The sequence below is a fragment of the Zonotrichia albicollis genome, chromosome W, assembly GCF_047830755.1.
Source record: "Zonotrichia albicollis isolate bZonAlb1 chromosome W, bZonAlb1.hap1, whole genome shotgun sequence".
NCBI lineage: Eukaryota > Metazoa > Chordata > Aves > Passeriformes > Passerellidae > Zonotrichia > Zonotrichia albicollis.
In genome coordinates, this window is record NC_133859.1 from 9,275,916 (window position 1) to 9,300,878 (window position 24,963).

The 24,963-nt window shown below is 42.8% G+C and overlaps 1 protein-coding gene across 2 annotated transcripts in view; it reads left to right on the forward strand.

The window, feature by feature from the left end:
• The window catches only part of LOC141726844 (uncharacterized), a 46,193-nt gene extending 36,790 nt beyond the window's left edge, over nt 1–9,403 (forward strand). The window contains exon 4 of one of the 2 annotated variants that reach the window (XR_012577806.1): nt 557–9,403. The gene's annotated coding sequence lies outside the window, so the exon portion shown is untranslated. The remainder of the gene's footprint in view (nt 1–556) is intronic. The other variant, XR_012577807.1, reaches the window with a different exon arrangement.
• The last annotated feature ends 15,560 nt before the right edge of the window (nt 9,404–24,963 follow it).

Here is a 24,963-nt window from a genome sequence, read left to right on the forward strand (position 1 = left end):
CACTGATGAATTTGTCTGCATAGGTGTTTCTTTCACATATTCTCACTTCTCTCTTCTGGCTGAAGTTGCTGTTGTATTTTTTTCCCCTTCTTAAATATGCTGTCACAGAGGTGCTACCACCGTTTCTGATTGGCTCAGCCTTGGCTAGTGGTGAATCTGTCTTGGAGCCAGCTGGCATTGGCTCTGTTGGACATAGGTGAAACTTCAGCAATTTCTCACAGAAGCCCCCTCCCACTACCAAAACCTGGCCATGAAAACTGAATACACATGTAGTCTCAGGATCTCTAGCTGGTCAGAGTGAGCCTGAGATATGTTAGAAAGTTTCTTTTCCCAGCCTGGTGCTCGAAGAAGGAGTCAGAGTTCTTCAGTTCTTGGTCTCAAGGTTGTTTATTGTTTCTTATCTATAAAACTTTTTCTCCTGTCCAGCTGAGGTCCACTCAGCAAGACAGTCAGAGGCACTCTGCCTGCCCCCGGGGTGGTGTTATCTTTTTATACTAAAAACTCCGTGTACAATATTTACAATTACTTTCCAATACCTATTATCTATGTTCGACAGTGAGCTTCTACTCTAAACCAATCTAAAAGTGCCAACATCACAGCAGAAGATGGAGGCCAAGAAGAAGAAGAAGGAGAAAGGCTGGAGACGCCCAGATTCCTCCATCTTGCCCCCTAAACTCCCATTCTAAAAACCCCAAAAATCTATTTTTCACCCCGTGATAAATTCACTATCATTCTGCTTAAACTGTCGTGGCTTGCAGATCTTCATATGAGGTTGGTAATTTGCTCCATGGGTCATAATCAAAACCACAAGCATCTTGGGCTCTGTGCCAGGGTCTCTGAGCCCCCTGGCAGGGGTCTGGGCAGTCCAGGACAGCCAGAGGGATGTCCTGAATTCTGACACTGTAGGTATTGTTTCTCTGTCTTTTCATTTGTACCTTCCTTTATTCTTGCATAAGCACAACATCAACTCAGTGATATCTGAGAGAAGATTATATGACACAGTGTTCAAGTTATTTTTTTATTAAGGTAAAATATTTTAGGCTGTGCCTATTGAAAGCCAGTGTGCATTATAATAGAAGCTGCAAACTGAGTAACAACTGGCTAGTTTTACATAGTAGTTCTGCTATATTTCTGCTGAGTATGAAAGTACATCCCAATCAACACAGCCAAAACACCCTTTAGCTTCCACCAAAAGCTGTATCCTGTTTGGAGTACTTTTATTTGGACAAAATGGCAAATTTAAATGCTATTACTCTGATTCCATGTCATTAAACCTTAGCAAATGTGCATTTCAAGCATCAATTTGGCTTTAAGTACTTAGAAATATTAAATCATAGCTTCTCCTCCCACTCTTTCCTTTTTTTTTACCAAAGGGGGAGGAAGAGTTGATGGTTTGCAGTTTCCTAAAGGTGTTGTGTTATAGATGTTTGTCCTGGTTTTGGCCAAGGACAGGGTTAATTTTTTGCAGTAGCTGTGAGGAGGCAGAGCCTGGAGCTATGTGGGCATCACCAAGACTCAGATGCTATTTGGTACTGTGGGGTGAGAGTAGGAGCTTCAGACAAAGTTTATTTGAGAAGCCTTATCATTGAGTCATGAGGTGCAGAAAGGACCCACTTGCTTTCTAAACTTCTCAGAGAGGAGTCTGGAATCCAGAATCCAGTCTTAGCCCCAGACTTTGTCAATTGTTTAAGTAACTTTGTCCCACAGGATGAAAAATGGCAAATCAGATATGTTTATATTAAATGAATTATTTATTATAACTAATGATTAGACAAAAGATCTTAATCAGAATTATTTACAACACAGTATAAAAGCTAAAACTACTAGTATAGTATGGTACAGTGCATTATATCAAAGCAATTATGTTGAAGCAACTATATTTAAATCTATCAAAAAGAAACAATTATTAAGTAGCGATTAATGTAACTCAGCATACCAACAACACTCATGGGTAGATCTCTTTTACTCAACCTTGAGGAGCATCCTTGGAGGGGCATCCCTCCTTCAAGGGAGGAAACTTCATACACACTCCAGGAAGGAATATGTTAGAAGAACCTACCGTATGAAAGTGGACTGGACTTTTGTAGTGTAATGTGATATGACTGCCAGTCATATGTCTCCAGCTTGGCAGCTTATCTACCAAATCTTTGCCTCATTATCAGGATGTTAATTCAAGGACGATGAGCCAGACTGCTTTTAGAATAGTTCAAAACCAAAAGCAGCACATGACACCCCCACTCAGCCCACCACTGATAGCTTGCAAAATAGGGCATTCTTTGTGTTGTTTGATCACATTCCAAGGGCAAAGAGTCCTGCTACAAAAACCATCTTAAGTCATTGACACGGGTGGGAGAAAGGGACTTTCTCAAGCATTTCTCTCCAGTGGAGCAGAGCAGTGGGGTAGCATTGGCCTCGACCAAAGGGAGTGGTCTGGGCGGCATGGTTGCAGTCAGGTCAAGCTCCGTACTCTCTTTTTTGTACACTTTTGTCTTGGATTGAAATAACAACAGATCTGCCCAGAGCAGGTTGGAAGCAAATCTGATCTAAGCATTTCTTGTATTAGGTACGGAGCCACCAGTCACAATATTGCTTGGTCTGTTCATGTGGTTGTGATATCTAACCTAGTATATACTCACAAATATGCACTATGTGCTTTTTCAATGCTCTTTTTCAGAGCAGGGAGAAGGTTCAGGATTGCTTTGTTGCTGTACTGTGGGAAATCAGTTTATGACATTGATGCCGTGAGCAAGGCTGACCTAGAACAGAGGCTAGACAGAGTTAAAGAATAAAGTAGGTATTTATTAAAAGGCCTCAATGGATACACCTTGGGCTGCACAAGAGTCTGGCCAGGGCTACACCCAAGAGGAACCCAAAATGGTCAAAAAATGGATGACCGTTCACGAGGTCTCACACTTTTATAAGTTTTGGTCCATTAACATATTGGAGTTTGTGGATGTGACAGCCTGGTCAGAGAGAGAGAAAGCTAGATAAGTTTTCCCATGAATTGGTCTGAGGGAGCTGGAGAGAAAGAATTGTAAACAATCCACAGGTGGTTTTGTGATAAGTTGTTTTCCTCATAAGATGTTTACTGAAAAGGTGGTTTCTTAATTAGCCAATGGTGATGGTGTTTTAATTAAAGGACTGATCAGGCCCACCTGTACTGAACTAGAGTATAAAAATGAATGGGTCCTTAATAAAGTGGAATTAGCCTTCTGATATGACTCTGTGTCATCTCTGACTTAAAGGTGACAGGAGTTAATTGTCCAATTATAGCTTCAGGCTATGAAATTCCATCCTCCTTGTTTTTCTCTCTTCAATTCACTGTTGTTTATGCTCTTAGGCCTGAAATTTGTTTTGGTTGTCCTTGGTCCCAAGCTAGAAAAGGAATAGTTATGTCTACCTACTCTGTGAAGAGAGCTTACCATCCCTTAATATGAAGCTCAGAACTACACACTAAAACAGCACAGAATCTGAAAAATAGAAAAGCTAAAACTTAAAACATCAACATGATAATATCAACAGCGATGGAGGTAATTTTGGATGTGTATTCAGTGTTGCTCTCTTACACTTACCTTGAGTGCAACCTCTGGGAGTCCATTAATAATTGTGCTCAGTCTGTGGTGGGAACAGGGGAGGATAGTTTTCCCCAGATTTTCATCCCCTTTTCCTCCTTCAGGCCTGTTACAACAGCTTTTGAGAATTTTGAATTCCCATTGGATGTTAAGGAAAGCATGGTCTTGTTGCTAAGTCTGCCAGGTCTCCTCAGTATGGTCTGCACCATGTTTAGAATCAAGAGATTTATAGGAAGATCATTCAGAGATCTGAGACAGAGTGGAAGTTTTCCAGAGTAGAAATCCATTTTGATTTAGGTGAAACATACATCTTTGAGTTAAATCTGTAGCTTGAAAACATAGCTGTTTAGTCAGACTGCCTGTTCTTGCAAAAAGCCTATGCTGCTGCAGCTGAAGGACAAGAGATTAGGGGGGCAGACAGAGAGACTGTTACGAGAGAGGGCAGTCTGACCCAGGAATTCTTTTTGATAAAGAAGAATTAGCGGCAAATGTCATGGGAAATCAGTAAAAATGAATATGTATCAGCCTACTGTGAAATTGCATGTATATGTATTTGAGAAGGGAATAAAAAAGGATCTGGAGTTCCCAGAGGTGTGCATGTCTTTTAAGGAGAGTAATCTCCACATGCGTCCAGCGTCCAGCGCTGTAATAAGCATACTGGCTTTATGACTTTCACAAAGTTGTGGAGTTTATTTGCTTCTGCAAATCTGATCTACCTCAAGGGTGGATAGTCATGAATGGCATGGAATGTGGAAGAAAATAGGCCAGATTTTGAGGAAATTCTCTGCTACAGTGGTTTGGAAATATATCCCTGAACAATTACAGGACCCTGAAAAAATGACAGAATATTTGCAAGGAGAATGCTGTGGCAGCTCCAGAGAGAAACAACTTACTGCAGTGTGCTAGGCCTTGGCTGCTATTTATTGAACACTGATCCTCACTAGACAGCACCCTCAGGGGGAGGAGGAGGAAAGCAGAGCAACTGCCACTGTGGCCACTCAAACTGCAGCTGAACCAGGGGAACAACCCGCGCTGGTAGCAGTTGCCCCTATACAGAAAAAAAATCCAAGACCAAATCAGTTATCCTAGTGAGGGATGAAGAGGATGTAGGGCCCTCACAACAGGGGGAAGAGGCAGGGCCGGAGATAATCACCCATTTCCTATCCCTGTGTGAGCTGAGAGGTATGTGAAAAGATTTCAGCCACCAGTCGAGTGAGCCCCTGGTGACCTGGCTTCTCTGATGCTGGGATATTGTGGCCCATGATATGAAACTAGATGGTAACGAAGCCAAGCAACTGGGATCCCTCTTCTGGGATGTGGGCATGGACTAGGGGATTGGGAAGATAACAGAAACTCAGCCTCTGCAGGTGACTCCTGTCAAGTGTGAGGGGAAGGTATTATTTTAAGGATGATCTAATAGTTTGCTGAAGCAGGTGGAACACCATGGAGCAATGTATCCAGTACCTGAGAGAATGAGCTGTGCTGGAGGTATTCTACAGGGATTCAAATAAGGAACAGTCCCCTATAGATCTAGAAGTCTGGTGTAGACAATCCATATGGCAAAAGTTTGTTCAGAGTGCACCATCACCATACACCATCTCACTGGCATAGGTGTAAATAAAAGAAGGAGAATGAAGAGTGCTTCGCTTTTTCAGAGGGCATCCCCTCCCACACTAGAGGACAAGACGGAGAGCGACAAACAAATGTAAAAGCATCTCCGCCTAGACCCACTGGGGTCTTTCCACACTAAAAAAAAACAATGAGATCTCTCAGCACCTAACTCAGGTGCTAAAACTGCTAAAACAAACCAAATAGCACTTTTATTCAATTACTCACGTGCTTCTGTGCCAGATCTGATGATTCTTGGGCTCTGATACCTTCTGGACCACAGCTGGGGTCCCCTGAGGGTGCCAGCAGGAGTGGAAGGGCAGCTTTGTGTTCCTCTGGTCCAGGGGGTTTTCCAGATGCCTCATTGTCCCTTTGTGGGGTGCCAGAACGGATGCCTTGAAAAGGGTGACCTGGAACAGAGACTAGACAGAGCTAAAAGAAAAAAGTAGATATTTGTTAAAAGGCCCTAAAGGATACACCTTGGGCAGTACAAGAGCTTGGCTGTGGCTCCACCCAAGATGCATCTAAGATGGATGACCGGTTATGAGTTTTTACACTTTTATAAGTTTTGGTCTATTTACATATTGGGGTTAATTGTCCCCAATTGTCCCCTGACAGTTTCAGGTTATGAATTCTCATCTTTCCATATTGCTCTCCTCAATTCGCTGTTGTTTATACATTTTGGGCCTAAAGCTGCAACGGTGTCTTCGGTCTTCAAGCTGGAAAAGGATTGTTTTGTCTAATTAAACTGTGAAGAGAACTTGCTAACACTTTATATGAAGTTCAGAGTTATATACTAATGCAATACAGAATCTGGAAAATATGAAAGCTAAAACTTAAGGCATCAAGGTGACTACCCCACTCTGGCAATATGAAGATCATCTTTTTTTCCTCCCTAGTGACCTACACCTCAGCTGTGGAAAGACTGTCCAAGAGCGTGGACAGATTTGAAAGACTTGAGCAAACTAGAGAGGAAATGTTCCCATGCCCTGCCAGTACAGACCAGAGTCTCTGCTATTGGGAGCAAGCACCCTTCTCCTTGAGAGAGAGGGTCCATACTACAAGGTAACCTGCAGTTTTACCTTCATGACCACAGAGAGGACATGAGGAAGTGGGACCTTCAAACATTGGGATCTACATTTAGCGAAGGCCACCTGGTTACTTAACACTAGAGGCTCGACCAATCGAGCTGGCCCTGCCCAATCAAAACCTCCATGTCCCATAGAAGGAGATAAAGTCCTCGGGCACATATGAGAAATGTGTTAGGGAAGACAGTTTAGATTAGTCCTGTTTCAAGCAAGGGAAAACTCATCCATGGGATTGTTTTTGCTCAAGGACCTGTGTGTGCTTGGTGGATAATACAGAGTGACAGGGAAACATGATATGTACCTTAAGGGGATTTGATTTTTGGGTGAGAACAGTCTGTAATCTTGAATTGTATAAGATTGGTTGCTCAATGACACTGACACTGTGCCATAACTCCCATGGACAATGAGGATGGACTGCTCCAGATACACCAGTTGTGCGCTCCTGATGCAGCTTGCAACCAGCCAACAGCTCACCAGCCCTCCCACCCTGGAAGACATCTAGGATGGATAGAACCCACAGTCATGGACTAAGTGAACTCAACGGACATCTTGGAGAGATAGTCATTGACTATGGAAATTATACCTGTGCATGTGTATATATATATATATATATATGTATATTGATGTAAGGTGTAGGATCTGAGCATGAACTAAATGGTATAGAATAAAGGATGGTTTGGTTTGGCCAAGGATGGGGTTAATTTTTTTTGCAGTACCTGTGAGGGAGTGGAGCCTGGAGCCGTGTAGGCATGGCCAAGACCCAGATATTAATCTATACCATCTTACATAATTTTCAGGGATGGAGGAAAGGGACTTTTGCTTCTGAAAAGGGTGTCCTTTTCTGGTGGATCCAGTGTGGCAGATGGAGCAGTGCAGGTAACACTGGTCCCAACCGGAGTTAGACGTTTGGGTAGCATGGCTACAGTCAGGCCAAGCTCTGCACTCTCTTCTTTGTACACTTTGTTTTTAATATTGTAGCTGTTACTGTTAGATTTATTAATTCATTGCTGTTTCCAGTAAATTGTTCTTATCTCAAACTGTGATCTTTGCCTTTTGTGCCTCCAATTTTATCTCCATCCACCTGTGAGGGGAGGGGAAGTGAGTGGGAAGGGTATGGTTTTGGAGTCTCAGCAGGAGGACACACTAAATGAAGGAATACCAATTCTAAACCATGACACTGTTGTATACATAAAGGTTTTGAATCTGAGCTGTTTGTCAAGGTCCTGATGCATTTGTATGAGTAATGTAATTCAGTTGACTGGTAAATTCAGTTAAAATGTGTGCTGTGAGTTGTGCAAGTGAATCACAACCTGGAAGATCTTGTTCTGATGAAAACAATATTCCTTTTTATTTCTGGCTTTTATTTCTCCTTTTTGAAATTGCTGCATTTATCTTTGTTTAAGTGATTTAGTGCTTACTTTGTGCAACACTTGGTAGTCCAGAGTGTTTCCTTAATTACTCCAAATTCAAAACTCCAGTTGGTGACATGGATAAATAAAGCTAAAAAGTCTAGAAATTGTTATACTTCTTGGGAAAACCATTGCATGGCTGTCTATGGAAATATCCAGAAATTAGCTCCTCTTGGAGACTGAGAATTTTTCACTACTTCTTTTCAGACCATACAAAATTAATTCAGACCCTTCAAGCTTAATTTCAGACCCTTCAAAATAATGTCCTTTTATGACAAGTTAACTCACCTAGTTGATCAAGGGGAGCCAGTTGATGTAATCTTTTTGGATTTCACTAAAGCTTTCGATACCATCTCTCATAGTATGCTTCTGGACACAATGTCCAGCACAGTGCTCGATAAACAAATCATGGGATGGGTGAGCAACTGGCTCACGGGTCAGGTGCAAAGGGTTATAGTGAACAGGGTGACATCAGACTGGTGACCTGTCACAAGTGGGATTCCAGAGGGCTCTATTTTAGACCCTGTGCTCTTCAACATCTTCATAAATAACTTGGACAAGGGACTGGAAAGGATACTAAGCAAGGTTACAGATGATACAGAACTGGGAGAAGCTGTTGACTCCCTCAAAAGCAGAGAAGCCCTGCAGAGAGACATTGACAAATTAGAGGGCTGGGCAATCACCAACCATATGAAGATTAATGAGGGAAAGTGCCAAATTCTGCACCTGGGACGGTGCAACCCTGGATGTACAGACAGACTGGGGAATGGAATGATGGAAAGCAGTACCCCAGAAAAGGATGTGGAGGTCCCAGACAATGGCAAGTTGAGTATGAGCCAGCAGTGCCCTGGCAGCCAGGAGGGCCGAGCATGTCCTGAGGGGAATCAGGCCCAGCATTGCCAGCTGATCAAGGGAGGGGATTGTCCCACTCTGATCTGCACTGGTGCGGCCTCACCTTGAATACTGTGAGCAGTTTTGGTCACCACAATACAAGAAAGATATTAAACTATTAGGGAGCATCCAAAGGAGAAAAAGATGAAAGCAGAAGATGGTAGTGAAAGGCCTTGAAAGGAAGCAGCTGAGGTCACTTGGTCTGTTCAGCCTGGAGAAGAGGAGACTGAGGGGAGACCTCGTTGCAGTCTACAACTTCCTCGCAAGGGGAAGAGAAGGGGAAGACACTGATCTTTTTCCTCTGGTGTCCAGTGACAGGACCCGAGGGAATGGCTTGAACTTGGTTCAGGTGAGGTTTGGGTTGGATATTAGAAGGAGGTTCTTCACCCAGAGAGAGGTTGGCCATTGGAACGGGCTCTCCAGGGAAGTGGTCACAGCACCAAGCATGATAGGCTTCAAGAAGTGTTTGGACAATACTCTTGAGTACATGGTCTGAATCTTTGGGATGGTCCTGTTCAGGGCCAGGAGTTGGCCTCGATGATCCTTGGGGGTCTCTTCCGACTCAGCATATTCTGTGATTCTGTGAAACTTTCCTTCCGTGCTTAAAGAGCTTAAGCATGGTTGGAGTTCAGAACTGAAAGTAGCTAGTGTCTCCAGAAGGAGATGTGGAGCAGGTAGTTTTGGTCTGAACTATTCTATATCAGAGTTGACCATACCTGAAAGCATGTGCTCTGCAGCTGAAGAACTGCAGAGACTGCCACAGAGTTCACATACCCCCATTGTTTTCTTTCCATGACTGTACCTGAGCTAAAGAGTCTAATTTACACAATAGGGAGCACATAGTCCTCTGAGAGCTTCCACTACATTTGCTGTACATTTGCATCAATCTCTTATCTAGATGCATTGAAGAGTTGAGTAACAATATCTTGCTGTCTCTTTTGGCTTCTCTCTTCATTTTGTATATTTAAGATGAGGGATATGTTAATTTCACATTGTTACTTTTTGAAATTACAGTAAGATAATTCTTTTGCAGGTAAAGAAGACAAGGAAATCAGTTCACGGCCAATAACAAGCTAAAGCATTTTGTTTATTTTATTTGTGATATCCTGGATTCTGGTTGAAGTTGAGTTGCATCATACATGGCAATTCTTGTCCATATTTTTTGCAAAAACACCCATTAATAGGCTTTTATCAAGAGCTTCCTTTAACATATTTGAAAATGTCTTTGTTTTCATAGTATTACATTCTCAAAGCATTACACTCCTTGGATCTTGATGTTTGGAAGACAACATTAAAAAAAAAGACTTTTTTTTTGTGAGTTCTATGATGCTTTTTTTCCCTGAATGAACAAGAAAAGCTGTAAAGCCATCTTTGTGGTAGCAGTGCTGTTCTTGATTAGGAAGAAATTGGGAAGTAAAAAATTTTACAGGAATTCAGAATAAATGAAGACCAAAGGTAGCCAAGATGTTTCAGTCTTATAAAAGGAACACTTCAAATTTTGTTTCAATTTTAGTAAAAAATTCAAATAAGATTGTTTTATTTGAATGAATGACCCCTCTTTTCATACATGCTGATGCACATTCATCATCTCCCTACAAGCTGGGAAGCAGCTGTTTTCTCCTCTTCCCATCAGTACCTTTCCTTCTTGCCTACTCTGAACATTATTTGTATAATACTGAACTGTCACCGCTGAGAACTCAGAATTGAACCTTTCCCTTCATACTGTTTTTGTATTTTAAATGCATCATCCTCATGAAGTACCAAGAGGGAAGAAGATAGCCACTATTGTGGCACTTAGCTCAGCTGGGCCCAATCTTTACACTGCCATAACTTTTCATGGTCCAAAATGACAGATCTTTTACTTGTTCCATGCTTCAGTTTCCTCATCACTGGAAAATAAATATTAGCATTTTGCTTTCTGTTAATTGCTTAGCCTTATAATACTGCTGCACATGTGAGGTGCTCAGAGGCTGTGGTGCATGGTGTAAATAATACTTAATGGTAGAGCTAGTTGCAAATTTGGAAGTCAGATAGATTGTATATAAATGCCTGCAGAGAGTGTATGGAAACTTCTGCAACTACAGGAGCTAATTCATAACAATAGTGAGACATGCCTATGTTCATGGACCCAACACATTCCAAGATTTGACAGGGCCAGCTCCTGTATGGACACACACCCTATACGGCTTTTTTAAAGAAGGAGAAATTTTTACTTTGGTTCCTGTCAGAAGACATTGTCAGTAATTGAACATTGGAGAGAAAGACTCTTAAGATCAGTGAACTGATTTATTAGAGCCCTCTTTCCCCTGAGAATGCTGTTATGATCCAATTAGTGAGAGATGTCTCTGCCTGAATTAAGGTGCAAATGAGACCATATGCCCAAATCAATGATATGGATTTCATTTAAAAGTAAATGTGAGGTAGAGAGAGAAACAAATAGAAAAGAGGCCGAGGGAAGAGAGATATATTTCAAGCAGAAGATAGTCATCACCTGTGGATCCAGCAGCATCCTGTTGGTCCTTCTTCACCCTGGACCTCTTCGTGGCGAGGGTCCTGGAGTTGTTTTTCTGGGGAATACTGCCTTTATATAGTCCAAGTTTGGGGCATCCACAGGGTGGTCACAGATGTTCCCATACTTTGGGGTGATAGGTATATGAGCAGTTGCTTCCTTGCTCAGTTTGCCACAGTGGGAATTTTTGTCCAGAAGTGTTAACCAGGATGTGCTAACCAGATCTCACCTCTTCCAGGCCTGGAATTAGCACCCTCCTGATGCAAATTCCTCCCTTCTGTGCTTATCTCAAGTTCCTGCTGTTGTGGCTTATTTTATAGCAAGTTCCTTCTGTGGCCTTGACAGTGTTTTGAGAAAGGTAACTGTGCTCTTTAAGTCCTTACAAGTGCTCAGACATATGAGCTGATAGCTCTGGCTGAAAGCTGTGATACCCAAGGCCTCCCATGTAAGTGTTGTGGCCTAGTCCCTCTATGATTGTGTCCTTTCAAAAAGTTACATTTCTGTGATTTGTAGCAATAAGCAGCAGCAGCAGGAATTCCTCCCACAGAAACGTTTCCTTTTCTACACTGTCTGAACCAGAATATCTAGGCTTTCTTTAATATATTTGGAGAAGGATATTGTAATGTTCTCCTAAAGTTTTCTCCTGCAACCTCTAGAGGTCCACTGTTATCCATCCTTTTCCCAGTACATGTGGAGATATATTCTAAAAGAAGCTGTACTAGTCTGAAAGCAAACCAGCTGGAGATTCCAAGCCAGAACTAAAAGGCAATAGTACAGAAACACTGGCTTAAACTGACAAGATCAGAATACAACCTGCCACCCTGTTGGTCAGGGTGGTGGTACCAGTCCCATTAAGTGTTGGCTACAGTCCTGTTCGTGTGATGGATGTGGTTTTGTCAAAGCGGTGATCCTGTAGAAAGATCTGGTCCTTCTCTGGAGGTCTAGCGGTGGTTACTGATAGCTCTTGTCCTCTGGGAATCCAGTTTTAGTGGTATTGTGGTGTTCCAAGCCTCAGATTATATACAGGTAGGAATATTTGGTTCCTCCCCTCAGGGAAGGGCATCTCAGGATTGGATGATGTAATTCTCTGAGTCATTCTGTGTTGCCCTGATGGCCCATTGGCAGAGATAGCCCCCACAGAGTGGCTGCTGCTTCCCTGGGGGGAGTTATCAGGGTGGAGTCATGAAGAAGATAAAGAACACTGTGCCACCTATTTTAACATCTTATGTAGATGGTAATAGAATACATACTTTTGGTTATATCTTACATTGTAACCCAAGACAGAAGCCAATGTTTCAAGTCTTCAGCTGGCTCTGATCCTGTTGTTAATTTGTTGAACATCTATTGCACTATAGCTACTTGAGGGTAAAATTAAAACACAAAGTCAACTTCTGTGTTTTCAGCTACCATCAGCTAAGTATTTCCAGTCAGTGCCATCATATTGGGGGGCTGTTCATGAGTTCTCACATCTTTAATTCACTTTGGAGAGCAGTAGATAGTTTCTCCTTCTGCATTTCCTTCTTTCCATGCTTCTGAGTGCCAGCTTGTCAATTAGGCAAGTGATGTAACTCTTTCCCATGATGTCCGAAGCTTATGCATTGCAGCTCCTTTTGCACTGATTTTCCCCTGCATGATTTGGGCAAACATTAATATAGGCCATTCTGCTGCCATCATAATTATTCATGCAACCTGGCTTGGGTAAAGTATACCCCAGTGGTCCTTTGAGTGCAGGCAGAGAGCAGGCTGTGAGCCAGGTGAACAATACAGGGTCTATTACCTGTCCACTCCCCAGGAGCTGTGAGTTTGAGCGCTACAGCTATTAAGCACAAAGACATCGCCCCCAGCTCATGAAAGGGGAGGAGATGGGAACCTCACCTCATGAAAGGAGGGCAGGTCTAAACCCTGTTGCCTATTCTTTCTGCAGTGACAGTAGCACATATAGCCAGAGCACCACCTCGACTAATGCCTGCAACATCATGGCTGAAGCACTGTCAGGTTCTGGGGATTCTGGACCCAAATGAACTCTTCCTCCCTGGTCGTTTCAGGCTGGGAGCTGTTTGGTCCCTGGAGCCCAAAGGTAGGCAGTCATTTTAGTTGCCTGACTGAAGGTATATCTGGCTGTTTGTTGAAAAGGCAGGGGAATTTGTAATGACTGTGAAGGCTGAAGATGCTGGATTTCTTAAGCAGTACTTTCATCACTCCAAGAGCACTCTTCCTGTGGAAATGGAGAAATTCAGGAGGCACAGCTCTGTAATGCTACAGGAATAACTGGGCAATAGCAATACCTCTTTATAGGTTCTGTCCCTACAAAATTATGTAGGACATCTTTCAAAGAGAGTTTCTTCAGCTGAAGCTTAACCAACATGTATGAAAACGGGGAAAGGATATTTCTAATGCTCTTCACACAGCTCAGAAAGTTATATTCATGGTGCATCAGTGGTAGCAGACAAATAGGATCTGAACAGCACATATAGCATACAGTGTGCCAGAACATGTAGATAAGAAACCCAGAAGCTCCAGTTGCAGGAATAGAGTTTCAAATAAGAAAATTATCTTATTCACTTATGTTGTGGTTTAATCCTAGCTGGCAACCAAGCCCCATGCAGCCATCCCTCCATGTCTTTTCCCTCACCTGTCTCTTCTGAAGAGCATGTAGACATCCATTCTACCACTCCAGCCATGTGAATCATCCCACCATATTTCCATGATTGTGACTACATCACAGCTTTCCTTCTGTACAGTGGCTTCCACCTCCTCTTGCTTGTTACCCATGCTGCGTGCATTAGTGTACGTGCACTTCAGCTGGGCTCCTGATTTCACCTCTGACTCTGGCTTTTGCACATAAAGAAGTCACTGAGCCTTCAGATGGGGCTTTTTGGCTGTAATTTAGATGCAATTAGCCTGTTTGATATAGTATATGTTTAGTTTTGTCAAAAAGATTCTATAGGAGGTAGTGGTTACGAAGGTGAGATGGGACAGCTTAGATAAGACCCTACCTTTGACAGATTTCTGGCAGTAGACAGCAGCTTTATTGAGGCAGCCAGCACCCCAAAACCCACTCTGGCTCACAAGTTCTTAATAATGACCAATCAGGCCTATTACAACATGGATTATTTATTGGGTAGGTGTGGGTTCTCTGCTTCCTTTTTCTACCTCTATCGGGGTCAGGATTGAAGGTGCTTGAGACGATAGTTCACGTTCAGACTCAGGTGTTTATTGTTTCTTATCAATGTTACAGCCTCACAGCCATGAGTTCTACAGTCTTTCATTAGCAAGGCACAAAATAGCTAACTATCTCTTGTTACAAGGTCTTTTAAGGCTAAACTATCCAATTAAGAAATGACACCTAAATTATTTTCACTTTTAACCTAATAACTGATCACTCAAAGTCCACAATGTGGACTTTTCTGTCCAATTACAAAATACCACCAAACCCATGAAGAAGAAAGAATAAGGTAAAGAAGAACAACCTTTATCTGCCCTAAAACCTCCATCTTGCTTCATATTTATTACTATATTCTAAAACCTCAAACTCTAAGTTTTCCACCCTGTGATATTACACACTTCTAACCATCTGCATACCCATAATCCCAGTGCTATTAATCAATTTTGGAAGCCTTCTCCACAGCCTCAGGTCAAATGCAGTGTTCTCTTGTGGGTCTGTGCCTTTCAGCACAGAAAGTTGAAAATTCTCAGCATCCAGGGTTCCAACAGGCAGGCCAAGGAAAACAGACATGAGGCTTTAAACAGGCTTACTTACTACACAGGATAAACAAAAGAAACACTACTAGTAGGTAAAATACAGTGCATGATAATAAACGTACCTATGTTACAGCTAGCAAAGAAATAGTATAGATTAGGAGCCAATGTCACCAACAAGTAATAGTGGTATGCAGAGAATGTCCTAATTCCTCTCAATCCCCAGTGAAGTACCTTGACGTGAACATCACCATGCCAAGGAGAACTCTCCACACACTCAGAGAGTGTATAAGAGATTTCTGATTTCATGAAAATCAGTGTTCTTTTATAGTTGCAAAAACTGCTGTGTCTGTAGTCACTAATTTTGGTTTATTCTTTCTCACCATTTAAGACAGGATGTTTATTGCTGGCTAAGGAGGTTTTTGGACGAGGTAATTCTTCACATGACAAACCATTCCAGCCTGACTTTAGCCATATGTGATGGGGAGATAAGCTTCTGCTGTATCAGGGGGTGAAAGGTCCTGCCACAGTAGTATTTATAAATACTAAGTGTGGGAGCTTCTCCTTTCCCCAAAACATGCTTGCAATACCATTTTCCTTCTCCATCCCTTTCTTTATCTTTTGAAGATTGCTCCTTTGAATGGAGAACCATTATGTGCCCATTTGTCTATAAACCTGAGAACAGAATAAAGCAAACCAAGGCTGAACTGGAGTAAGTGCACATTTGTCCTGGGTGACCAAAAAAATTTGTATTGCATTCCATATTTTTTTCTACCCCAGTCTGCCCAAGATTATCACTGTCCCTTTAACATGCAGGGCCCAGAAGCAGAGACGGGGTGTTTTACCCCAGGTTCACAGAGGCAGTTGGCCTGGGTTCCCTTTAAAAACAAGAAACAGATAGGTGTGAGCTCTCTTTTGCTCTCACTGGGCTACTGAGAAGCTGAGAGAGTGCAAGGCAGAAGCTCTCCTTTGTTTTTCCCAGGCTTTGGAGCAGTTGACAACACCTTTTTGGCCACAGTTGCCAGGGGCAACCCCCTGTTGGAGGACAAGTGGAAGCTTCAGGCAAGCCCTGCCTAAGCATCAGATTTTGGCAATTTTAAATTTAAGAAATCACTCTGGTCAGCGAGTTCTAATGATGGCAAATTGGATCTATTTATAAAACTGAATTATTTATTAAACAGAAAAGACATAACAGGCGAAAGATCTTAATCAGAATTACTTACTACACAGTATAAAAGTAAATAAGTACTAGTAGATTATAGCATAACATAAAACAGTGCACTATATCAAGGTACCTGTATTAAAGCTGGTGTCCTGGGGTGACTTTAGGATGCTGGTATCCCCATCATCTGTCTTTTTGCTCATAAATGGGTCTTGTAGCTTTAAGCTAGGCCCAGAGAGACAGAAAGAGCGAGGAGGGAGAAGTGGCACACAGTTTGTTTGCAGAAGCTTCATTTTACTCCCCCAGAATTCCTTTCTCATGGACTGTGTTGTCTGCAGCACGGACAGCAGGAGACAGCTCTCCTTTGCTTTTAGTTAGTTTCTTTCTATGTAGCTGAGGCCATAAGTTTTTTTTTTTAACTGTTCAGCTATTGTTCGATCCAGGAACACCAGGACTATTGTCCGGGGCCCCCCCAAGCTGCACTGCAGCCAGGACACCGGACCCGAGCCTCAGAGAGAGACCCAAGCCCCAGAGGGATTGAGAGAGCCAAGCCAAGACACACCCATGAAAAGGACTCTGAACTACACAAGGACTCTCTCTGAATTTACCATCTCTTCAGAGCAATGAGAGGTTATATGGTTCAATATTATTAATTTTTTTTTTCATGTATGTGAGTACTTTGCTTGTCAAATAAACAGTTTTTTCCACTTTTTCTCCAAGGAGATTTTTGTCCCAAATCGGTTGGGGGAGGGGCCACTGAAAATCTGCTTTCTAGAAGAGACCCTATTCAGAGGTTTCCTCCCAAATCTGTCCCAAACCAGGACAGCTAGCAAAAGAAATAGTATTGATTAGGAGTCAAATGTAACTGACCACCTGTTATGAATGGAGTGAGAGCTTAGACAAGTCCTGCCTTTGACTCAGATTTCTGGCTGTCTCGGTTTAGAGACAAGTTTAGAAGACAATGCTCTGGAGAGAGTGTTTCCTTTAAAGAAAAAAGGCTTCTGCAATCCCTTCTCTGCCAATTAGAAAATGAATACTAGTGGGTGAAAGTGAAAAAAACCCGAACTGTTTATTGACAAAGACCGTGGATGGCATGGGAAAAAAAAAGAATAAATGCTAGAGACATTGAACCATCAGAACCTTATCCCCACACACTCCACTCACAGCAGAACAAAAGAAACCCCAAAATACCAGGGTGTTATAGATGGATAATGAGATGCTTGGCTCTCGCAATAAAGGGATGACTATTGTGTGAATATTAAGAAAAGCTTTAGTGATGTATAGTGTGAAAAACGCCAATCACTTGCTTTTAAAATTTTTAAATGTTTAATAGTAATAAAATAGTTAAAAAGAATAGTAACACAATTAGAGTAATAACAATTTGGACAAATTTAATTAGGACAATATGAGACAATAAAAACAAAGAGTTACGGACGTCCGGGTACCTTTTTCTGGGCATCACGAGCCGGAGATAGGACACCCGTTAACAAAGGATTAACCCTTAAGAACAATAGCCCGTTGCATATTCATACACCTCATACATGAGGCATAAATTCCATTCAAACACAGGATTCCATCTGGTCTTCATCACCTTCTCCCCTCTAATCCTAATAGCGCCTTCGAGGCGGGAAGAAGTTAGTTTCTTCTGATAAGAAGGCCATAAATTCTTTTTCTCTGAAAGAACTGGGTGTCCTGTGGCTGTTATCTCGCTGCAAGTCCTTTCTTTTAAACAAAACATCTTAGCATAGTTTCTATTTTAACAATTTTTATAACCTAAAACTATATTTAACACAGTACTTAAGAAAATTAATGCAGCATTGCTTTCTAACACAGCACGTATTATATTCATTTTAATATTTGCGAAAAGCTAATCATAAAATACGTGCATTTTTCACATATAGTTATGTTATTGCAGTTTAGATGTTCTCTGTTATCCCCATAGTTCCCTTCCCCCCCCTCTGTATTGTTGCCATCAGACAGCCTGGGTTGTCTAGGACAGGGAGAGAGAAGGTGTGCACATGTGCCCCTTCCATGGGGCAGTTTGGAATGGAAAAGCTTGTTGCTAAGGGGGTGCAGCATGGCAACACCTGACCCTCCAATCAAGTTACAAGAAAGCAGTCTCCACCGATAAATGACAAAGAAGAGCTAACTGACAGACTTTGGGAGGGGCCAGGGATGGCTGATGCAACCCCCAGGGGTATAAAAGACTGAGCATCCATCTTGAAGATGAACCAGCCACGTGGTATCCACGAGGGCAGTTCCCAGCGCTGCGAATTTTTCCTTATGTAGTCCTTTTGTTGTATTTTTGTCAAGGTTTAATAAACCTTTTGAAATTTTCAAAGTGAGCAGTTGTTTCTCATAAGGGGAGGAAACAAGCTGTCTGGCTGTGTGGCAAGGGGTAACAAAATGGCACCTGGCTTTTGTCTCAGGGAAGGGGAAAAAAGTTTACACAGCAGCGTGGGCAAAACAGATGGGAACCTCTTGAACCTCTGACATTGGTCCCCTCCTCAAAGCAGATGAAGCTGGCAGATTTTGGTGTCCTTTCTCTTGTTGGTTCAGCTTTTCCCAATATCTTGGGCCAGGCGGAGCAACCTCTGTGGTCCTGGCCAACCGTCTCCTGTTGACTGATCTCGGACCAAAACCAAGCCGAACAGTTCAAGAAAATACAAAAGCCACTGAAGGATTGCTGCTGCAGCCTCTCCAGGCCAGGGAAAGGGGAAAAAGAAACTTCTTGCTTAAGCTAACTAAAAAAACCAAGCTAGCTAAACAACAATCTGTCTGCACCACACCAAGCATGCCCGGAAGTGAGGCTTTGAACAAAGCCCACGCAAGAGCCCCAAGGCTCCCGCCTCTCCCCTGGACCCACCTTAAAGCTACAGCAGCCATTTCTGGGCATAAAGCAGACAACTAGGGAATAGAGTATCATCATAAAATCACTCCAAGACACTGGCAGTAGCTCTGTTTGAGGCAGCCTGCACCCCAAATGGCTCTTGCTCCCAAGTTCTTAAGAATATCTGATTAGGTCTATTATAATATGAATTATTTATTGAATAGGCACAAGATTAACAGGCAGAAGTCTTTAAACAGACTTACTACACAGGATAAACAAAAAACTACTAGTAGATGCAAATACAGTGCATGACAGATGTACCTGTTTATAGTTAGTGAAGAAATAGTATAAATTAGGAGTCAATGTGACTTACCACTCAGTTGATGATAGAATACACATAGAGCCCTTTCACTCAATTCCTGGGAAAGTAACTACAATGTTTGCATCCAAACTTTAGGGGAAAGCCCTACCCGCTGGTGTGAAGAAGACTTCTGACTTTGTGAAAGTTTGTGCCCACTGCCCTTCTGCAGCCTAGGAGCAAGAAGTTGGTGAAATTTAATTTATTTTTTTTTTTTATTTGGGATTTTTTTTCCCAAAAATTGTGTAGCTTTTATAGTTTGTAAAGTCTGTCAGTCAGAAATTCCAGCAGCTTATCTACCTACATCTTGTTCTCAAGTCCAGATGTTTATTGTCAGCTGAAGATTCTACCTCTCTGGCACCAGAGATAATTCACTACCTGGCAGATGTCGGGCCAGGGTTGTCTCACCAATTCATGTGAGGGGGAAGATGCCTGGAGCTGATAGGCAGAAGAGATAAGCTCTTCTGTGGTAGGGGGAAAGTCCTGCCACATCACCAAAATTATAATAAGGTACAGAGACTCCTTCACTTAACCCCTGGGGAGTAACTGCAAAGCAGGCATCCGTACTTATGGGAGAAGCTCCACACATTTCCAGGAAAATGTATAGAAGATTTCTGCTTTGTGAAAGTTTGTTTTGGCTTTTATAGTTGTAGAGCGAGGCATCTGTCAGTCAGAAATCCAGCTTATCTTGTCAGATCTTACTTCAACAGTAACATGTTTATTGGCAGTTGGGAGATGCCAGACCAATGATAATCCCATGGCAACAAAATAACTCACTACAAGACAGCTTGTCCTGTTTGAGTTATCTGACCAGTTAAGAAACAATAAGTAAGCTCTTGTGGAGAGTGAGATGTCCTGCTACACCTGTCTCTGGGCCAGGGAGGATTTCTTCAGACTTTTTTTTTCCCTCCACTGCTGTCAGTCAGGGCAATCATGCTGGGAGAAGTGGAACTGCTCGCTCTCTCTTTGTGAGTTCCAGTAGCTGCCCCAGTGCCTGTTGCCTTTGCTGAGGAGTCATTCAAGCCCCTCCACAAGTTCCAGCTGCCACTGTTGACAGACCTGCTGCAGACAGGAGAGACCCTATCAGGTGGCATGTGGTGGTTTGACCAGGAAGAAGTGGGAATTCTGGGAGGCTGTGGTCAAACCAATGGATGTTCGGAGTTTGATATTGGCACCTGGTGTGACCAGTGGGGTTTGGACACACCTCCGAGAATACACAGGGGTTAAAAACCAGAGCTTCAGCCCTGAGAGGCCTCTTGGGACGTCGAGGCGAAGAGGTCAGATCTCCCTCCCCTGTCCAGCCGCTGCTGCTGGGCGGGGGAGGGGCTGCCATGCGGTAGGCCCGGGGCCTGGACAGAGATGGGGGGTGAGAAGGCCCTCGAGGATGGAAGGGGGGAAGAGCAGCTCCAAGAGACATCGGGCAGTCATCCCCCTCCCAGGAGGGAGAGAGGGGAGCCGGCGTCTGAATGTGATAGCAGCCGGCCCAGGAGGAGAAGGTGGGGGGAAGAGTGTCGGCAGGCCGGAGCAGCAGCAGTGTGTGTGGGAGTGCCGCAGCTCCGGGACAGACAGAGACTGAAGTTTTAACCCCTTCCTTTCATGATTGGGGCCTTGCAAAAATGCTGATCCTCCTCAGAGTTGAATAAGAAGGGAGATAAGAGATGAGATGAGACAAGGACCTGGCCCGAAGGATTGTGGAGACGATTGACTGAGTGGAGAGAGATGATTGGAGTGGCCTTTTGGCTGGACTTTTCTTGTGGCCATGGACTCAGTTTGTTCCTGTGACACAGAGACTGCACTTGGGGGGAGGCAGTGCCTCAGAACCAGGAGGGTTCATCGTGGGGACCCCTCGGCCCCAGGGGGTTGGAAAAATATGGGGGGGACAGATGTCCCAAAGCAGAGACTGTGCCTTTTTGGAGTGAGACAAGGCATCCTTAAAAGATAGCCCTAGAAGCAGCTCTGGTCCATGCACAGTGGTGAGAGCACTGGGCATGGAAGGAAGATGTCACAAGCGGCAAAAGGACTTTTCCGGGTGGTGCCGAGTGACATTGGAAGCACACGAGGTTTCAGTGTGTTTCCAGGGGAAGCCTATGGAACAAGAAGGACTCCTCTCCTCTTCATGGACTGAAGTTTGAGCATACTAAAGGGTGGTGCCAGGCTGGGCAGTTGGTGATTTGGGAGAATGTATGTGATTGGGAAATTCTGGTGGTGGGGAGGAGGAAAGTGTTTTTTGTAAGGTTTTCAATTTTTTTTTCTTTTCCTTATAGTTTTTCCTATTTTCCTGTAGTTTAGGTAATAAAGTTTTCTTTATGTTTAAGCTGGAGCCTGTTTTGCTTATTCCTGGTCACATCTCACAGCAGACACCAGGGTGAGGGCATTTTCATGGGGGCACTGGCTCTGTGCCAGGCTCAAATCATGACATGGCATAGAGCAAACAGGTCGGCAGCATTTGATTGGTTTTGGACAAGAAAAGTTCTCCAGGTTTCTGTTGTTTTGTCCTTGTTTCCTGTTGGTTGTTGTTTGGGGAAATAGAAAATTTTGTAATTGTGGAGGTTCAGTTGCTGTGTTGATTTTTTTTCCCTTTGTTCTCTCTCCCCACTATGCGGTCGGGAGAAAGGGGCTTCTCCATCATCTTGTCTTTGTCCCCTGGACCACGTGGTTGGCTACAGAGGCTGCCATTTTGGAGGAGGGGCTTCTCCACCTTCTTGTTTTCTTTGCTCCTGGGGAGTCCACAGGTTTCAGCACCTTTGTTTCTATTGATTGTTTACTGGTTTTTTTTTGCTTGTTGCTGTTTCATTTTTTAGTAAACTGTTATTTTTTCCACTTATATCTTCTCATATTCATCTCTCAAAGGGAAATGATAAAAAATAAAGGGGGAGGTAACTCATTTTGGAGTGTCCACCCCATAAATTTTCTTAAACCAAGACAGCATTCTTTTCACTTGAGCTACAAGCAGCTGTGCCATTTTATTCACGACTGAGCTGTGCAATATTTTCCTTTAAGTTTTTTGGAACAATCACAGGGGCATTTACAGTGTATTTGGAGTGATTCCAAGTTACTCAAGTACTTGGGAAGAGATTAAAGTCCCTGGAGTCTTTGAAGAGATGCAGGACCTTAACGTATATACCTCAGGCTGCCTGAAAATGTGTTAGGCTATAGGATGGATTTTTAACAGAGTAAATTCTGACCATGAGGTTCGTGAAGAGACATCCTCTGCCTCATCCTTTTCTCTCAAAGCCTATGTGTTGTTGTGGAGGAGGACTTCTTTGCATAAGGTTCAGTGAAAGGCAATTATAGGTTTGTTTCTTCTTTGATGCTGTGACAGTAGGATTTGTGGTAAGACATAACTAACGTTTGGGGGGGGTATTTTTTTTTTTTTTTTTTTTTTGTTCTGAACCTATGTCTTTATTATTCTAGCAGGAGAGAATTGGCTGGGTGAAGAACCTGAACCAAGATTGTATCAAAATATGGCAATGAGCCAGGAGGCTTAGTCTGCAAAGGAGGGAGGAAAAGAAACACAGAAATGTTGTAGCTGTGTTAATGAACCAAAACAGTGACTGGGATAGCTTAGATTTGACTTCTGGTCACTTGCTGTCTCTTGGAATTCAGGACATCCCTCTGGCTGTCCTGGATTGCTTGAATCCCTGCCAAAGGGCTCAGAGACTTTGGCACAGAGCCCAAGAGGCCTGTAACTTTGATTATGACCCATAGAAAAAATTACCAACCTTATATGAAGATCTGCAAGCCACAAAAGTCTAAGCAGAATAATAATTAGTTTGTCACAAGGTGAAAAATAGATTTTTAGAGTTTTTAGAATGGGGGTTCAAGGAGCAAGATGGAGGAATCTGGCCATGTCCAGCCTTTCTCCTTCTTCTTAGCCTCCATCTTCTGCTGTGATGCTGGCACTTTTAGATTGGTTTAGAGTAGAAGCTCACTGTCTAACATAGGTGATAGGTATTAGGAAGTTATGGTAAATAATGTACACGTAGTTTTTAGTATAAAAAGATAACAGTGCCCTGAGGGTGTCAGTGTGCCTCTGTCTGACCTGCTGAACGGACCTCGGCAAGCCAGAGAAAGAATTTTATAGATAAGAAACAATAAACAACCTTTAGAATGAGAACTGAAGAGTTCTGACTCCTTCTTTGACTGCCAGGCTGGGAAAAGAGACTTTCTAATGCATCTCGGGGTCACTCTGACCAGCAGAAGTCCCGAGACCTGCCAGTCCATTATCCTAGTCACTGTTCACAGTACTTCTCAATAGCATTTATCCAACATAAATCAAATTTTTAAGGAAGATCTTTAAATAACAGCTGGAAGTGCTTGAATAATAATGGCTTTAAAAGGAAATACTTGAGATTAATGAAGTACTGAGTACTGTGTGAAGTTGTAGGCCCCACAATTTGAAAAGGATGTTGTCCTGGGGTGATGTTATGATACTGTATCCCCTATCATCTGCTTTATGCTGACATGGGTCCTGTAACTTTAAGCTTGAAAGAGGGGGAAGCTGGGGGAATTCGTTGGTGCGCAGTTTGTGTTCAGTTCTCAGACTCCCCCAGTTCTCTCTACTGTGTGGATGGGAGAGTTGTGTCATTACTTTTAGTTAGCTTCTTGTTTGTGAGCTGAGGCAAGAAGTTTTCCCAGGACTGTGGCTTCTTCTTCTGGAACTGTGAGGCTTTGCTCTGGTCTGAAAAACCAGACCATCGCTCTGACCCCCACGCAGCTGTCCATCAGGGGGAGGCTTCAGGAATGCCACGTCCTGGCTCCAGACCTTGGGAGAAGCCGAGCAGGACTCTAAAAATCCACCAGCTTTTTCCACAATGAAAAGGTTTATTATCTAACATGATTCTTTTTTTTTTCCTGTGCCTGCGTGCACTCTGCTTGTTAAATAAACAGGGTTTTTTCACTCCTCCAAGAAATTCCTTTCAGACCTGTGGGGGAGAAGCTGCTGAAACCTACCTCTATTTAGAGGAGACACCCTTTCAGGATGTTTATCGTAGCAGCAAGCCCCTGAACGGGGAATAATTAGCATTGACCCCATGATTCCAGAAGGCTGATCAATCGCTTTATTATTATACTATATTATACTGATAAGAAAAAACTCATCACCCTTGCAGACAGTCTGATACAGCTTTGACCAGACTGGTCAATCAAATCCAAGCACCATCACCAGTGGCTAATTAAGAAATCACCCTTTGGTAAACAAATCTCTATAACACATTCCACATGTGCACAACAACAGGTGCAGCAAGAGAAGATAAGAATTGTTTCTCATTCTTTTCTCTGAGCTTTCTCACAGCTTCTCACAGCTTCCCAGGAAAATCCTGGGACACCTATGTCTCTCTCTGTTTAGAGGATATGTGATTACCACAGATGTTTCCTCCTAATTTGTCTCAAACCAAGACAAAAACTTGTTGCCCTACTAACGTGGGGCTGGAGAAAGTGGAAAAAAAAAAAAAGAGTAATAATTCTGGGTTTAAACATTTTGCATTGGGGTACAGCAGTCAGTAGTCACCATGTGGTTTGATGTAATAATGTCTCTCAAGTCCATAGGCATATTTGCCTATCCACAGATAATGGCAATTTTGTGCCTGGCATGTAACTTTTATAGAGCAGAGATATGTATCAGGCATTCTCTATTGCTGTACTTGGCGGTGATGATTTATAGAAGGTTAACAGAGTTAGTGGGAGCTGTTCAAAATGTTTATGGTCTGTTGATTGTCCATCCTAGTCTCAGTAGATTGCTTTGGAGGTTGTATTTGTTTTGGTTTAGGGCAAAATTGGGAGAAAACTTCTAAAGGGGTTCTTCTAGAAACTAAATTTGAGTGGCCCCTCTTCTAATT